This window comes from Coenobita brevimanus, chromosome 6, assembly GCF_032717465.1.
Source record: "Coenobita brevimanus isolate Jiangsu-jjx chromosome 6, ASM3271746v2, whole genome shotgun sequence".
NCBI classification, from domain to species: domain Eukaryota; kingdom Metazoa; phylum Arthropoda; class Malacostraca; order Decapoda; family Coenobitidae; genus Coenobita; species Coenobita brevimanus.
In genome coordinates this window covers 66143582-66158423 of record NC_136959.1, presented here as the reverse complement: position 1 = coordinate 66158423, position 14842 = coordinate 66143582, and positions in this window count along the sequence as shown.

Here is a 14842-nt window from a genome sequence, read left to right as displayed (position 1 = left end):
TATATATATATATATATATATATATATGTATGTATGTATATATATATTTATGTACATATATACACACACACACTGAACTTTCAATTATCCAGTGTAATTCTGCCAAGCCCTATGCGAAATAAAGCGAAATGCCAGATATTGCATAGTACCCCCCATTGGCTCAATATTTGGCATCAAGCTGGATATTGTGTTACTCTCTGTCTTTGACTTTTTACCCCAAAAGCTTTCTCATGAGTAAGAGTTGAAAATTAATCATAAAATACAATAAAGTAATGATACAATACAGTAATACAGAGCTAGGTGGCTACTGATACGAGGTGGTTCATACAGCACGACGCCAGATATTGCATAGAACTGCCAGCTACATTCCATTTCGGCGCTGGATGTTGCATAATTTCACTGGATATTGCAATAATAGAGCTGAGCCAGCAGTGCCGGATATGCGATGACAGATAATGGAGAGTTTATTACAGTACTGTACTGTAGTTAATTTTAAAATTAAATGCCATATGTTTTGAAATATACAGTATATGTGTGTGTGTGTGTGTGTGTGTGTGTGTGTCAGTGTGTGTGTGTGTGTGTGTGTGTGTGTGTGTGTGTGTGTGTGTGTGTGTGTGTGTGTGTGTGTGTGTGTGTGTGTGTGTGTGTGTGTGTGTGTGTGTTAATTGATTACAAGTAAATTTAAAAGTTAAATGCCATATGGATTTCATCTGGATTCATCATCTAATGTTATTCACTGCTTTACAGACCAGTGTGCACAAAGCTTACAATAAGCTGAAGAGGAAGGAGGTAACCTGCAAGAAATTAACAGTTAAAGAGGGTAAAGAATGATACAGTTTTCCTAATACACTGAGTGACTGCTTAAAAACGTTAGGAGATATATTATATCCTATTGTGACCTAATATTATATTGTTGATAAATGCCACCATTATTTTGCAGTAAAATAAAATTGACTCTACAGTAATGTAGTAGGTCATATTGGTGTTAAAAATATCTTTACTAAAGATTTTTATGATAAAATATATGTACTTCTCAACCAGTGCAAGAAGACGGAAGTGATGGAGCACTGCTTGTGGACTTGGCTGTCTATGGGGAGCATGCAGAAGAGCTTGATGAGGTGTTGAGTAAGTTAGGCAATATGCAGCAGGGAGTGTGGCTCATTCTGCAGCATGTAAAGATCTCAGACTACCATGGCTGTTTTCAAGATACATGGGCAAAAGTGAGCCTAGGAGTTGGTGTTGGTGGTGCTGCTGCTGCCGTTGATGCCCCAGGTGCTGAGGTATGGGTTTTTAGCCTACCAACTTCTCAGCCTCACCATAGGAAGCAACGGCAGTCGCTGCGCAGGTGCCTGAAAAGGCTTGCAGATTGCTGTGAGGACCAAGCCAAAGTAACAGTCTGTGTTGTTATACAAAGAGTGGTAAGGAGATATTCTTTGACCCAAAATGGCTCCCGTTTCTCAAGATATGCTGTTGTAGATCCCTCGTGTACCCCATTCAAGGAGTTCACGGTAATGGTCTTTTATAATAAAGAACCAAGTGATGATCTGCAAAATGTGAAGACATCAGACATCGTTATCATCTGGGAAATGCTGGTTAGTTTTAAGAGTTTTTGCATAGAGTTTTAGTTGAATTTTGTAAATTTTTTCTTAAATTGGGGTAAGACATTGTAGTGTTTTACAGTATATGGTATACAGTACCAAATTTGCTCTGTTACTGAGTTCATACTGTACTGTATACAGTAAAATGACAGTACAGGTACTAAGATTCGGCTACAGTGATTGATTCACTTACCATATTATTTTGGTAGGTGGGAACACATGCCGTCTAATCACTCATTGTAATGTTGTCTTTAAATGACTGCACTGAGTGACTTGCAGTATGGTTTCTTGTAGCCTAAGAAACCATTTTATACTTTAGATGGTAATCATATAACCAAATGGATTAAGGCACTTCAGCTGAATGATAATTGCATGAATTTAAGTTTGAACGGTGGGAAGGAATGCTACTCAGGAGTAAGCAATTTTTCATGCTAATCTTAAATGTCAGGACTGAATAGCCTACCCTCATTTTGTTATGCTCCAGATGGGTAGTAGGGAATAAAGAAGAAAAGGAAAAGAAAAAAGCCTGAGCATCAGTGTATTGCCTTGGTAGCTATTTGTTGTGTCTGTTTATTCCTAAGTATAGGGGAAAGTAATGTTGCTTGTTTATTACCTCTGCCAAGGAGGTTATGTTTTCACCCCTGTCTGTTTTTTTGTTGGTTGGTTGGTTGGTTTGCGAGCAAGATTACACAAAAACTAAAGCATGGATTTCCACGAAACTCGGTAGAAGAATGGGCCTTGGCCCAGAATACACGCCATTAAATTTTGGTACGGATCCGGATAAAGGTGCGGATCTAGGAATTTTTTTTCTATTTCTTTAACATTGCGAGATAGGGCTTTGGCAGAGGTATGCGCTCTACTGAGTGCCATTCTAGTTCCTTATGTCTTGGAGAAGTGACTGAGAGGTAGAAATACAGGGATCTGTTGATAACAGCTTTTTTGATATTGAAGGCAGTACTGTACTGTATATCGATGAATGACATCTTTGATTCATATCCCAAGAGATCAGAGAGGATTGCTTTAAAAATCCTCTCCTGTTGGAAACATGGGGGACACAGTAATAATATATGTATAATACCTGAATTTGTTGTCAGTTTCACTTGAATTTGGTGAAGGTATTTTAAAAATGCTCATAGGCTTATTTCCAGTTGTAATATACAGTACTATAGTTGGAACATGTCTGTCCATTGCATTGCTTTTCTTCAGTGAAAAGTAGTATGTTAATAGATTATTCACTTTATTCTCTTTCAGTTGTCATTGTACAATAATGAATATAATGGCACAATCTACAGCCCAAAGCAAGTGGTGCAATTCTCTTCTGATTTGTCAGACCCAGTGGATCCTGTGACTTCTAGTTCCAGTTTCAGGATGAGAGGTCAGTTTCAGTATTGTACACAGTGTGTTGGATTAAGTGCCGATTTGTAGTACAGTACCTGTAAACTTAACGTATTACGATGAACAGTACAATACAGTACAGTAATCACTCCAATATCCGGATCAATAGAGCCATCGGTAGGTTCGGATATTGGTTTTGTCCGGATATTGGGCCCCAGCTTATGGACTTGTACTTACGGACCCTAACACAGAGAAACACCTATACAACTCCCTCCGGACATGCATAGCACCTATTTAACACCCAAATCACACCAATAAGGCACATAAATGACTGAAATAAATGCATTAGACACATAAAATGTGGGTTTAGAAGTATGTTCATACATTAATAAACATTCTGGTACTTATGGACTCTAACCGAACCTAACCTAACCGAACCTAACCGAACTCTGAAAAACACATTCCTACTGCCCATGCATGAGGTAAGTTTAGTATGGAAAGAAGTACAGTATGACACTTTCTGGTAAGTATAGTATGGGAAAAAATACAATATGAAACATTCTGGTAAATATAGTATGGAAAATAGTACAACATGAAACATTCTGGCTATTTACAGCAAGTCCCTGGCCACCTCGATGAATAACCGCCTCCTCTCGGACTCTGACAGTAAGAACGATTTCCTGAAACACTTGCACTACACTCTTCCTGAAGTCTTGCACTGAACTTAGTCACTAACACACAGAAGTCCGTTCTTTTCACAGTGTTCACTTTAGTCCAAATAATGTTCCATTAAATTTAAGTGTTGCACATTAACTTTTCCCAAGTTTTTTTAAGTTTCCAAAGCCAAAACAAAGAAGGTTAGTTACGTTAAATTTCTTTTCTACTTAGTCTTTTCTCCCAACTTGAAAACCTTAACACAACACACCGTTTTTTTCACTGCACAACACTCAAAATTCCCGTGTGGTCTAGTGGAGAAGTTCTTGCTGTTTATTCACTGTCAGAGCCCGAGAGTATCACTGGCAGGCGTCCAAGGGGTGCATCGGTGGGTAGTGGTGATGGCGTACCGACTACAGAAGACTCTGAAGACAGCCGCAAACTCACGTCGAGTGGTGACTCCACTGTAGCTGATGTGCTGGGCTGTGGCTCGGAGCATGAGGGCCTGTCTTGGGGAGGCAACGGAGTGGAACCAGGGCTTGGCACAGCGGGGGTCACGGGCCTGAAAACTGTCAATCGTTGACTGACGCAAGGACCGACGATTCTGGCGATTGATGATGCGCTGCCGGAAAGCACGCACTTCCTCCACGAGTCCCAAGGGCCCCATCTCCCTGTCGCAGTCCGGGTGTTCCAGGTAGTCTAGGACGAACTCTAGATGTTCCCGGAGTGCGCTCAGCTTGGGGATGGCTGGAGTAGTGTCCTGCTGGGCGGAGTCTGCATCATCATCGCCTTCGTCGTCGGAATCTTCAAGTTCGGGACTGACACCAGCAACCGAAGACGCGATCTCGATATCAGACAACGTCTGATACCCAGGATCGCCCTCGTCGTCGTCCAACCACTCACGAACATCGTCCACATCAACATCGTCGCCGTGCGTACGTAGCCGTGCATGGAAGTCATCCACGTCAAACCCTAGGAAATCGTACTCCACATCTGTTCCGAGAAGCAGACGAGACCAACCATTTTCAAGAGTTTTCACAGGGACTTCCTTCCATGCACTAGCCCAGTTGTACAGCGCAGACTTGATGTTGTAGCGGCGAAGGTTTTCCAAAGTCCGCTTGCCTCGAGTGTCACGTCCTTCCCTGCGCTCGTCCTCGTCCTCGAGAACCACCATCACCTCGTCCAGGAACTTCCGACGGTACAGGCGCTTTGTTGCCACGATCACTCCTTGGTCCATTGGTTGAATGAGAGCAGTCGTATTAGGTGGCAGAAACATGCACCTAAGACGGCCATTCTCAGCAACCAAGTCCTTGTTGCACGGGTGGGCAGGTGCATTGTCGAGGAGAAGGAGAGCCTTTACCTGGTCGCGAGGAATTCCCAGTGTCTTCGTCTGGTAATGTATGACCTCCTTGACGAAGTGATGGTGAAACCAGTCTTTGAAAATCACAGCTGTGAACCATGCTTTCAAAGAATGGTACCATACGACAGGAAGGACATCCATCACCCCACGAAGGCACCGAGGCTGCTTTGCACGGCCAACAATAACAGGCTTAAGCCGGTGCATGCCGTTAGCATTGGCACAACACAAAGCAGATATCCGTTCCTTAGAAAGCTTGCGGCCAGGTACACGCTTCTCCGTCTCATCGGCGAGAGTGTTCGTTGGCACCGAGCGATAGAATAGGCCAGTTTCGTCAGCGTTATAGACTTGACCGAGAGTGAGGCCCTCCCTGTCGATCAAGCCTTTCACCTTGTGCCGAAACTCGTCCACTCCATCCTCGTTAGCGTCCAATGCTTCGCCATGTGCTTTACGGTTAGTAAGGCCATGTCGCAACTTGAACGCGAAGAGCCAACCCTCGGATGCCTTGAAGTCTAGGGCGTCGTGAAGCCTTGCAAACTTCTCAGCAGCAGCCTTCAGCTCCGTTCCACGTACCATCACACCAGCTGCACGTTGCTGTCGATACCAAATCAACGTGGAGCGGTCGATCTCTGCATACTTGGGAGTAAACATAACCTTCCTCTCCACGTTGCGTTTGCTTCTCGATGAGAAGTCAGCCGTGTACTGCATGAGCTTGTCTCGGGAACGCTTGATATCAAACAAAGTCGACCGGGCCAGGTTGAACTCGCGGAGAATGCGAGAGGAAGACCAACCCGCATCAACCTTCTCCAATATCTCCCGTTTCTTCTCCAGAGTCAACACCACTCTCTTCCTTTTCTCAGGAGGCGGGGCCATCATCACACACACTAAGAGTAGGGCAGAGAGCAGCAGGAGGCCTTGCAGCAAGTACGGCACCACCACAAAAGCGAGCACGTGGGCAGCCATGACGAAGAGCGTAGGTCTTGTCGCGGTGAGAGACAGGCGGGAAGTGGGGAGGATGCAGCGGCGCTCTATCGGACGTCGGAGGAATGACGAACCAAAACAATGCTCTCACGCGGCGCGCGCGGCAAGTTCAAATTACGGACGGCAAAAAATCGATTTTTTTTCCAATTTTTTTGGATTTTCGGACCATTTTGGGAATGTTTGATCCCAGGACGATAAGGTTCGGTTAGTGGGGATGTTCGGTTATTGGGCGTCCGGATATTAGAGGGATTACTGTATATGGTTTGAGAAATATTTATCCCTTCAGTCACTTGGCTGTTTTATTTACCACTGTTTTGATTAAGCCACAGTTAATAGTTGCACGGTAATTCTCCACCATACAGTAACTACCTGTAATAAGATAATCTGGAATGCAGTCATTTGCTGTAATGATTGATGAAAACTTTGCCCAGTTTCAGGTTAACAATCATGAAAATCACATACGATTTTTGTAATGGCTGTATATGATGATCCTGTGTGGATATGCTTCCAAGTCTTCCTTGGTATCGACAGGGGTTACATTCCTAAGATGCCATCAGTATGCAAATTCTATCAATACCAATTTTCTGATGGACACTTATATAATCATTATACAGTAAACTCATATAGGGGCATGGGGGCTCAGTGGTGGAGCACCTGACTCGAGACTGAGGAGTCGTGAGTTCGCGCTGTGCCTGGGTAAGTTGTCTTGTTGGGAGAGCTAGTGCTCCTCCGTCACCTAGCTGGTTGTAGCAGCCATTGCTCGGTGGGTTAGAGCCCTCTGACTGAAGGGTCAGGTTCAAGTCCACCCAAGGGTCATTGGTAGACATCAGGAAGGGCATCTGGTCATGAAGTGCTACATGCTCCAGAACCAAAACCGTCTACCCAGGAGCAACACCTTAGCCCTTATTGAAAGAAGGGGACACAGTGTTAAAAAAAAAAAAAAAAGTTAAACTCGCAATTATCCGTCACCTCATTACCTGATGTGCATCATTATCCATCACAGCAGGTGACTGAATTCAATAACATTCCCTGGGAAGCCCAGAAATCAGAGTCTGTGTCATTCGTCTTGTCACCCAGTTTCCCAGCAGCTTTCCTTGTACAGTAACTTGGAATTCTGGCTCACAACATATGGCTTCGTTTCATTCTTGTTACCATACGAGGAGAATCAAACATGCAAGCAGAATATGTTTTAGATTGCACGTGATTGATTTGACTTTTATGCTTGTGTGTGTGTGTGTGTGTGTGTGTGTGTGTGTGTGTGAGTGCTGATACAGTACTGTGTGTCCAACATGATATGAGGATCGAATGTATTTCTACTTTTACTGGGGATTGTTATTACTGAAACGAATGAATAAACATATTTTACTGAGTTCAGTTCATGTATTTTTCAATATTGCAACAAAAAAAGAGAAAAGTATTTACAGTATTCTTGGGATCTACTGTACATACTAGGATTCCCCTATCATCACTCTTATTCATCAGGAAGAATCGCAGTGTTCCCATATTTACACAAAAATTTCATCCTACTTGCACCTCCATCACTGGAGAGAAAGAGAGAGAAAGAGAGAGAGACAGACAGACAGACAGAGAGGGAGAGAGAGAGAGAGAGAGAGAGAAACAAACAGACAGGCAGGCAAAGTGAGAGAGAGAGAGAGAGAGAGAGCAAACCTATGTATTGTTAATGTCAGCTGCTTAGAGGCCATAGCCTCGTCGCTGATAAGGGGACACTTTCTCTCAATTGCTTCCTTTTATAATCTTTGGAAAAGAGAGACAGAGAGAGAGAGAATTATCATCTCTTAAGTTAGCTGGAAAGAGAGAGTGAAAGAGTATTAGTAAATTATTATCCCTTAAGTTAGCTGGAGAGAGAGAGAGAATTATTATCCCATACATTAACCCTTTAGTTACGATGTTTGTCCTCGGTCTAAAAAAAAATTTTGTTCCTATGGTACAGTGTTAAGCTATAGTCCACTTGTGTACAGAAATGTATAGCTCTATATGGTAATTGACCAGTGTGCCAGGAGTTTGAAAACACCACCTGGCCAGTGGCCAGCGGTGGTGCCAACAGTCGGTGCTTTGCGGAAGCAGAATCAAAAGACATACACAGCCACTGGTTACTGATGGCAGCCATTGTGGATGTTCATAAGTAGGTGTTCCTCATAGTTTCATGTATTTTTTACCATTTAATATGAGAGATATAAGCATTTTAAGCTCCAAAATGCAGATTTAATGTCTGATGTTTTTTTTTTTTTTTTTTTTTTGCATATGAGGCAAACACAGAAGCAAAAGTATATATAAATATATATATACAGTAATCCCTCCAATATCCAATGTAATAGAGCCACTGGCATGTCCGGGAATTGGTTTTGTCCAAATATTGGGCCCCATGCCTCCTGGACTGGTACTTATAGACCCAAACCCAGCCTAACTTTGAAAGCCACCTAAATAACTCCCTACCGGACATGCATAGCACATATTTAAGACCCTATTCTCACCAATAATGGACATAAAGCATGAAATAAATGAAAAGGACCCAGAGAATGAGGAACTACAAATGAGTATGGAAAATATTTAGCAGTGTACAGGCCACTTACAACACGTCTGTGGCCGCCTCCTCTAAGGCTATGGCAGTGGTGAAAATGCTCTTGAAGCACGTGCAGCAAGTCAGTGTTGTGTTGCACTTAATTCTTTGCACTGTGAATTATAATAGTTTAACACTGCACATTCTGTTCTTAATTGTGCCACACCAGTTTCAACTGCCAGTTTGCACTCCATACTTAATCCTTTGCACTCTAAATTCTAATTTCTTAACACTGCACAACACTGTAAATTCCAATGTGGTCTAGTGGCGAGGTATTGCAGTTTATTCACTGTTTATTCACAAAAATGAGCACATGCGGCATCCATTGCGATGAACATTTACTCATGATGGTAGTTAGGTGGTAACTGGGGAGGGGGGAGGAAGGAAGGGGTGAAGGGGCTGTGTGTAAACACAGCTGTTCAGCACCGTGCGCCAATTTCAAATTACGGGTGGGAAAAAAAATTCGAATTCCCCCCCCTCCCCTTTTTTTGGCCATTTTTTGGCTCCGAAGGCCCAGGCCCAAAATGTCTGGAAATTGGAGTGTCCGGGAATTGGGCATTGGTTATTACAGGGATTACTGTAAATAATAACCATAGGGAGTAGGCTGTTGCACCAGCCAATCAGGGTGTTACTCCCGCGGGGAATGGGAATGCTGGTAATAGGGAGAGCTGGAGGCCCCATTTCACTGGCTACCAGAATATTTGACCATCTCCCTTTGCTGACCATTTCAGTGTGACACTAACATGGAGAGTAGGCCAGCATACTCTTCCAAACACGCTCTAACTATCTCATGCACAACCCTACATGCTTTTTACATATCACACAACGTACCCCACTGTGTAACAGGTTGACGCCAGCAGGGGCCTGTGGCCAGAAAAGTTTGTCCTCGCTACCTAGTGGCGGACCTACAGTATTGAAGGGAGGTGTGATGAGGGCTCCACCAACATAGATATGGGGACAGGGATGGAATGGGGATCAGACCTGTGCTAGAGGGTACAGGGGATTGTGGTTCCCAGGCTGCAGCTTCCGTCCAATAGAGAGGAGCCTGAACTGAAGTAACGCCCCAGGAGGCTGCCTTATCCTTGGGTGTATTATGGTGGGGCAGTTACAGTGCCAAGGCGTGCATGGAGGGTGTCCCTGTAGCTCTCCTGGCAGGGTGCCCCGAGGCCATTGTCACAGACACTGGTCAAGGATGGTGGGCTATGGGTCCCAGATCCCATGCTTGGACTTGGGACTGTGTGGATGGGTGGGGCCTGTGGTCTGTCTCTCCTCACTATTTTTATTTTTACTGAATATGACAAAAAAGAAAGACAGAATAGGGAGGCTACCATAGACCAAGCAGCATGGAGAGCCACTATTATGTGGTCAAGGCCACTGCATGCAAGCATGTTGGAGCCTTTAAAAATGAAACGAAGTGAAGCGATTGAGAAAGATAATAAAAAACATATTTTTTACAGCACAAAATATTGGTCTGGTCAACTGTTTTTCACAGATATAGATGCCCCCTGATCACAAGTTCATTTGAACAATATTATTTTTTGTCTACATTTTGTCAGTCTAACAATATTATTTTTTGGCTACATTTTGTCAGTCTACGTGGGTCTGCCATCCCCATGGACCATCGTATCTAAAGGGTTAAGTTAGCTGGAGAGAGAGACAGAGACAGAGACAAACAGACAGACAAACAGAATTATTATCACATTGTTTAATTAGTTTAGAATAAATGAAGTAGGAAAGGTGCTGGGAGGAATGAAAAAAGTGTTTAGATGTTGTTCGCTTAGAATGGATGTAAAGAGAAGGCTGTATGAGGGTGTTGTGGTACCGACTGCATTATATGGGGCTGAAACATGGAATATGGGTGTAGCAGAGAGGAAAAGTTTGAATGTAATGGAGATGAGGTGTCTGAGGAGTATGTGTGGAGTGACGCGTATGGATCGAGTGCGGAATGATGAAGTGCGAAGGAGAACTGGAGTTGTTCGGGAGATGGCTGGTAGAGTTGAGCAGAGGGTGTTGCAATGGTTTGGGCATATGGAGAGAATGGATAATGAGCGATTGGTGAAAAAGATAACTAGATCTGATGTGGGAGGTGTAAGGCTGAGAGGAAGACCACGAATAGGATGGATGGACAGTGTGAAGAGAGCGCTGGATGCGAGAGGGATGTCTGTTGAGCAAGGAAGAGTGGCTGTGCGTGACAGAAATAAATGGAGAGAAATTGTGAATGAATAAGTGATGATGCAGCCCTGAAGGGATATTCTCCCGCATTTGGTCTGATCAGCTATTTCAGGTCAGGTGCGGGTAAGGGGATGAGTCTGTTATGATGTGGCAGGGGTAAACCAGTTCTGCTGTTGGGTCCTGCTGCGGATGTCACTGATTGCATTGCACAGTTGACCCTTGTGCGGTGTGGTGCGGTGAGGATCTGTCCATTCTCCCCTTTGGGGCCAAGATGCGAATGAATGTGTTTGAATGGATGAGTAAATGGGGAGTGTGTCGTCCTGTCTCGGCTACCTCCCTTTCCTTGGGGGAAGCAGCCTAGGTATATAGATAGATAGATTAATTAATTGGGGAGAGAGAGAGAATTATTATCATATAGGCTACATTAAATTAGCTGGAGGGAGAGAGAGTAAACCTGCGTAATGCTTGTGTCAGCTGTATAGAAGTCAGAATTGCCTGCATTGGCTTGGCTAAACATATTCACTCACAGATATAGGAACACAAATTGGATTTTTTTTTTTTTTTCTATTATATTTTGTGGATGTGATAGAGAGAGAGAGAGAGAGAGAGAGAATTATTAAATTATCCCTTATGTTAAGTTAGTTGGAGTAAGGGAGAGTTAACACTATGTCAGCTTCATAGAGACCAAAATTGCCTGTGTCATCTTAAGCAAACCTAGTCTCCATCACTGATAAAGGGGGCGAAAGTTGTATTTTTCTATTTTAATTTTAATTTATCTCATTCTGTTGCATTCTTTTATAACTGTTTAATACAACTCAAAAATGAGTAAGAGGGATAGATGTATCAAGAAGAGGAATGAAAAGAAAGAAGGAAGGAGAAAAGAGGAAATGGAAAAGTGGGAGAAAAATAAAGGGGAGAGAAGAGAGACAGATTATATCATTGTCGGTCAGTGTAAGGGTTCATAATGAAAAGTACCACCCTGCCTGCAGGACTGGTTTGCATGGTTCCCCTAGTTTAAGAAATGACTGCTTAAACCTGGTACTATAGGTTAAGAAATGACTACGTAAACTGAATGCTGTACCAGTACTTACAAGGTAAGAATGGAAGGCCTACTGTATGTGTGTTTTAGATGTAACTAACCTTATTTTTGTTTAAAGTTGAATTACAAAGCATTATAGGTACAAGTTGGTGGTGATCAAACATCGAACCCTCTTTTTCCCATAGGTTACATACAATACAGTACTGTACCTCATAACTACTGTACTTGTAACCCTGGGACTCCCCTGGACAGTACAGTGGCATTTTATGCTTATTACAATATTTAGGGTTGTCTATGTATGTTGGTGATAGGTGGGGGCACTCACCATCCACTCACTCGATGTAGTGCTGCTCTCGGGTGTCTGCCCTTTCCTATCCTCCGTCCTTTCCTTCCTTCCTCTTCTGTCTTTCTGTCCTTCATTCTTTCCTCTCCATTCTGCCTGCAGGTGACTTTATACTCCCTCTTCTGTCTTTCTTTCCTTCGTTCTTTCCTCTTCCTTCTGCCTGTGGATGGCTGTACACTGAGTGACAAGCCAAATGGTTTCCTGTACACCAGGAAACCATTTACTACACTGGGTGGTAACCATATAACCAAGTTATGGCACCTGGTGATTTAGTGAGTAATTAAGGTGCTCCAATCGAATTGAGCCGGTGCAGGTTAATATCCAAGGGGTGGTTGGGGTTTATCACTCACATAATGCCTCTCAGGGATAAGTGAGACTGGTCACTATCTATCTGTCTATTGCCAGACTCCTCAATCCCATTCTGGGTGGCCACAAACAAATCACCTCCACGTCGCCCTGTCCCCCGCCATTTCACTGCCCCGCTCCCAACTCACACCCCCCTCTCTCATGTACCTCACCACCCCATCCCTCTATCTCATCCTCAGCCTCCCCCTCCCTCTTCCCCCCTCCACCTCACTCACATACACTCTCTTCGTCAGTCTTTCACTCTCCATCCTCTCCACATGGCCAAACCACCTCAGTGTATTCCTCCTAATGCTTCCAATCACATCCACATCCATACCACAACGCTCCTTTATATCCTTATTTGTCAGCCTGTCTCTCCATGTGACTCCACAGGCTCCTCTTTAACTCATTTCCACTGCTCTCACTCATGACTTGTGTCCTTCCAACTCTCATCTTAATTGTCAGGACCAACTTGCCTAGCCCTGGGCTCCTACACTCCTCATGGGGCACCATAGGATGGGATGATGGATAGAGGGATTACAAGATGAAAGTGAGATGCACAAATGGAAATGAATAGAGACACAGAAGGCGACTAGCTTTGTAATACAAACAAGACAGGGTGGCACTGCCGCATTCATATATACGTAAGCATTTTAATATTTTCCACAGAAAGAACTACAGGCTTTGAGAATATTTTGTTATTTATTACTAGTGAGAGTGAGATGCATAAGTTAAATGGAAATGAGTTGAGCCTAAAACAGGCGACTGGCTACATACATTACGTAAGAAAGGAGACAGGCTGACACTGCCCACTTGCATATCTGCATAGACATTTTACTATTTTCCGCAGGAGGATCTACAGACATTGAGAATATTTTGTTATACTTTATATTAAAAGTAAGAGTAAGGTACACAGATGGAAATAAGTAGAGCTGAAAGCAGGTGACTGGTGGGTTGGCAAGAAGATGCTGGCAGTAGCTTCCTTGAAAATAATTATTAAATAGTTCCAGGCTGTTAAAAAATTAAAATTTGGCATTGAAACTGTCAAAAAAAAAAAATCCTGTAAGTAATAGTGGAGTACTGTAACTTTTTTGTATGAAATACTGAAACTTGTGACTTGGAAAACATGTCAGATAAGTGTGCTAAATCTCACTGGAAAGCGTGGTGCTACTGAGAGTGCCAAGGGCAAACATAAAAGGGTAAGGCATAGCCTTTCCCTTAATATTAGATTGGACCTTGTTAAGCACCATAAGGATAGGCTAGGGGCAAACAGCATCGCAGAAACCCTTGAGCGATGCTCTCCCGCTTCCTCGCTACATTGCTCTCCTGCCGCCTCATCGCATCACTCCCCATATGCCACACTGCTGTGCTTTCCCTCAGCCTGACCGCATTACTGTCTACATCATTCATCACCTTCTGACAACCTGGAGAGATCGCCCAGGCCCTCCAGTTGTCCCCTAGCCTTGGGGGGGGGGGACCCTTTGATAACTTGTCCCGGCCTACAATGCACTGTACTCCAGGTAGGTGGCAGAAATGGCTTTTGAGATGTTAGGATCCATGACTTTTGACCCCCAGTGTATTCCTATTGAATCCATGTTAAATTGACATCGATTTAAGATCAGTTGGTATGTGATTGGTTTTTATATGACAAAACCTGATCGTGAATCGGGTCATTGTAGAGCTCTGAGCCAGCAAGAGTAAAAATGTTTAATAAATGACAGCTAATTACTAAAGTTTATTGTACTTTGACAGACGACTACGAAAAGGCAGTGATAGAACTCCGAAAGTGGTGGGCAAAGGAGCAACATAGGTATCTGAGGAATGATAACGAGAATGATGCAGCAAAAAACCAGGCAGTTGACAACAGGAAGGAAGATGAAATAGAGGTGGAGGAATCAGGGTTGGTTCAACAGGAGGATACCAGTCACCTCCCACAAATTTCCAATTGTGTTACCATTGAAAATATCAGTGGAAAGTCCACTGTCTCTCTGAAATGCCAGGTCAGTGTTGGAAATCATTCATTTTTTTGGTATTATGTTAGAGGATAGGTATGGAGTATTTACATAGGTAACTGTAATATATTTTCCTGTTGTGCTGAAGATTTTTTTGTAATATTGCTTTGCTGCTGTAGGCTTTCATATTTTCCATCTCTTGACAATCAGTTGATTGACTGAATAAGTTTCTTAACCATGTGAAGTGATAGTGTGGTTAAGATGCTGGTATATTGTGGGTGATTGTATGGTTTGAGATGATAGTGTGGTTTGACTGATGATATTGTCTGGATAATGGTGTGGTCTGGGTGATTGTGTGGTCTGGATGATGGTTTGGTTTGGGTGATGGTGCATAGCCAGTCACCTACATTCAGCCCTACTCATTTCTATCTACTTCTGAACTTCAGGTTAATTACAATACAATGTATAATTATGTTTACAATTGTTTG